The sequence below is a fragment of the Mizuhopecten yessoensis genome, unplaced genomic scaffold (genome assembly GCF_002113885.1).
Source record: "Mizuhopecten yessoensis strain PY_sf001 unplaced genomic scaffold, ASM211388v2 scaffold1557, whole genome shotgun sequence".
Classification (NCBI taxonomy): domain Eukaryota; kingdom Metazoa; phylum Mollusca; class Bivalvia; order Pectinida; family Pectinidae; genus Mizuhopecten; species Mizuhopecten yessoensis.
Genome location: NW_018404106.1, coordinates 847 through 4,975, shown reverse-complemented (window position 1 = coordinate 4,975; position 4,129 = coordinate 847).

Here is a 4,129-nt window from a genome sequence, read left to right as displayed (position 1 = left end):
ATGAGGTGACGGGAGATATTTAGAAAGCTGCCAATTTTTAGTGACGAGGTGCATTAGGACAGTGTCACATTTGGTAACGGGAGACATAAGGACGGCTTTCACATGTGGTAATGGAAGACTTAATGACAGCTGTAAAATGTAGTAACGGAAGACATTAAGACGGCTGCCATTTGTGGTAACGGGAGACATTAGGACAGTGTCACATGTAGTCACTGGAGATATAAGGACAGTTGTCACATGTGGTGACGGGTGGCATTAGGACAGCTGTAAAATGTAGTAACGGGAGACATAAGGACGGATGAAATATGTGGTGACAGGAGACATAAAGACGGTGGTTATGTGTGTTGACAAGAGACATTAAGACGGCTGTTATGTGACGGGGGACATTAGAGTGGCTGTCATATGTGATAACGGGAGAGATTTGGACGGGTACCACATGTGGTGACAGGAGACATCAGACAGATTAAATATATGGTGACTGGAAACATTAAGACGGCTGTCACGTGTGGTAACGTTAGACAATAAGACGACTGTCATATTTGGTAACGGGAGACATTAAGACGGCTGTCACATGAAGTGACGGGAGATATTTAAAAAGCTGCCAATTTGTGGTGACGAGGGACATTAGGACAGTGTCACATGTGTTAACGGGAGACATAAGGACGCTTGTCACATGTGGTAATGGAAGACTTTAGGACAGCTGTAAAATGTAGTAACGGGAGACATTAGGCCGGATGCAATATGTGGTTACGGAAAATATTAAGACGGGTGTCACATGTGGTAACGGGAGACATAAGAACGGCTGTTATGTGATGGGAAACATTAGGAGGGCTGTTATATGTGGTAACGCGAGACATTAGGAAGGCCGTCACATGTGGTAACGGGAGACATTTGGAGGGGTGCACATATGGTGATGGGAAACATTAAGACGGATGTCACCTTTGTTGACGGGAGACATTAGGACGGCTTTAAAATGTCGTGACGGAAGACATAAGGACGGATGCAACATGTGGTGACGGGTGACATTAAGACTGCTGTCACATGTGTTGACAGGAAACATTCAGACGGCTGTCACCTGTGTTGACGGGAGACATTTCGACGGCTGTCATATGTGGTAACGGAAGACATTTAGACGGCTGTCACCTGTGTTGACTGGAGACATTAAGACGTCTGTCACATTTAGTTACTGAAGTCATTAAGACGAGTTCCATATGTGTTAACGGGAGACATAAGGACGGGTGCCAGATGTTATAAAGGAAGATAAGGACGGGTGTCATATGTGTTGACGGGAGACATGAAGACGGCTTCTACATGTGGTGACGGGAGACAGTCATACAGGTACCACATGTGGAACGGAAGCCCTTATCCTCCCCTTGCTCATTTCTGTTCTTGATGTCTTTCTTTTCTCTCCTGATTTCCTCAGTTTTTTCTGTATTTGGTTTTAATTGTACTTCAGATCGTTCTGTTATTTATTACTTCTAAGGCATGATTTAGTGTTCTTTCATTGTTTGGGAGAACGATTTTTAGCTAAATTTGCGTCAACAGTTTTGTAAAATGATATAAAACGTGTTTGTGATACGTTTGTTGATATACCCGTGTTATTGGTTTAAATATCCTACTTTTATGTGAATGAACGGAAATATGGAAAACGTTTGTTTGCTATTTACCTCTTTACAATGCCGAAGACATCCACCACATTTTCGTATTGAGGACATGTTAAAAAACATGCATTAAGGACAAGTTAAGTAACATGTAATTCAAATTAAACATGCTTGATGTTATTGTCTTTTAGTGTCGGATTAGAGCTAAGAGTTTATAACATTACAGGTATATGTCATTTTTTAAATCAAATTAGAAGCAATGTAGGTTATCCTTGTAAATAGAGAATCGCAATAAAATCCCATTACTTATGGTGATTAAAAAAGAGCCCCAGCGTTTGAAGCTTGTTACAAATTCTTACATCACATATGATGTAACTACACATTTTGAAATTGATGTAGTTTTATTATTTTACAGAAATATGTTGTTAAAAACTTTATGATAACGAAATGGATTCATCTAATATAAATATTGTATATGATGTATTGTTGTACTTGCAGATTTTTGCCTTAGGTAGTTTGAGACACAACCCATCACCGCGGAATTATTCCGTACACAAGAGTTTTCCAGTGCCATCTTTCGACATCACCTGCTCACGATGACTATACCGGTACCATACTGGGAAAATGACGATTCGACCAGCACAACAGTTCTGGTAGAAGTGACCCAACCCGAGGAACCGGACGACAACGTTACTATAACTATAGCAGTCTCCGGACAAACACAGGACTGTACCCTACCAGTGTCGTTTCTGACTGTGTCTTAGGTTGTTGACGACTGACATGGCTTATCTGTCAACATTTTACTTCAAGATTTTGGCCTTTAACCGGCATGAACGTGTCTGTTTAGAGGAAAATGTATGGAAAATTTAAATCAAAATATTATACAATAAATTCTTTTACATGATTTAATTGTTGTTGGCGTCGTAAAATAGTTTTGCAAACAGCAATATTGATTTATGTTGGACAAAAGGAGCATTTACATTAAAATAACACGTCAAAAATATGATGATGTACACTGTAAACATGGTTTTATATTATATACAAATATGTTCTATGTAAAGTGCAGCAGTTTTTTGGGCTAAGGCAAAGAAAAATTGAATACAGTACATATATAGACGAAGTAAAATTAAAACTGCCTTATACCAACAATATCACGTACTTGATACCACAGATAAGATCTGTTGCGTGATATTGTTGCTATAAGGCATTTTTAATTTCCCTTCGTCTATATATGTACTCTATTCAATTTTTCTTTCTATATTCCTACAAACAGCATACATTTTATAAATATATAAAAAATACTCAATCCGATCGTTACATATAGTTCGCCTATAAATTGTTACATCGAAGCGTTGAGGATCCTTTAGTGAGTCAGTAACGTGTAAACGTATGCCTACAACAGACTTGATTTGTGTTGTTTTACATAAATACATCAATTTACATCTGTCAGTATAATGCCGGAGTGATTTCATAGGATACTGTAGCAACATACGTTATGTCGAAAATACTTAAAACATTATAACTATTGTGAATCATAATGTTAAACTTTATAATAAATATTACATAACATTATTAAAGCTATAAAACAATAATAAAATATTATTCTTTAAAAATAACTTATAACGCCATTATTTGCTACCGAAAGTCCGTCCCTGGTGTGTTTTTCTTATTAAAAGTGTAAAATATAAACAATCGTGAAACAAGTTTTTACACAAGTTATACTAATCACTCTTGTTGGCCCAGATGTAAGTGCGCGGCTGGTCTTACTGAGGGAGGAAACCGGAGTACCCGGAGAAAACCCACGTAGTCGTGCAGGAGACCCAATACCTTTTCACGTCCGATCTGGGAATCGAACCCCTGCCGCCTTGGTAACAGGCAAGTGCGCTTTCTACTGCGCCACCCGACCACCCAAATAAATAAATATACGTATAAATAAATGTGTTCCAGGTTGACATTTTTGTCCATTAACAGTAAATGTAATTTAATTGAAATCCATACTTGAGTTGGTTTTTGTATTTTCTAATGTAAATAACATAAGGGAAAGGAGCCTATTAATTTCTTTATAAAGTTACAAATTCACACTTAAGTCTGACTTTCGGATACCACATATGTGTCACGATGGCTCTACCGGTATCATACTGGGAAAATGACGATCCGACCAGAACAACAGCTCTGGTAGAAGTGAGCCAACCCGAGGAACCGGAAGTCAACATTACTATAACTATAGTAGTCTCCGGACAAACACAGGACTGGACTGTACCCGTGTCGTTTCTGTCTTAGATTGTTGACGACTGACATGGCCTATCTTACAACATTTTACTTCAAACTTTTGGACTTTAACCTACCAGTATTTATTTTTTAAATAAAATGTATTAAAAATGAAAAATAAATAAAGTACAATTTAAACATTTTCTCTTTATATATTGTTGTCGTCGTAACTAAATTTTCATTGCAAGGATGAATATCAATGTAATATAAATTGGATAAAAAAATCAAAAACATTAAAGCAATACGTCGATCCTTTGATC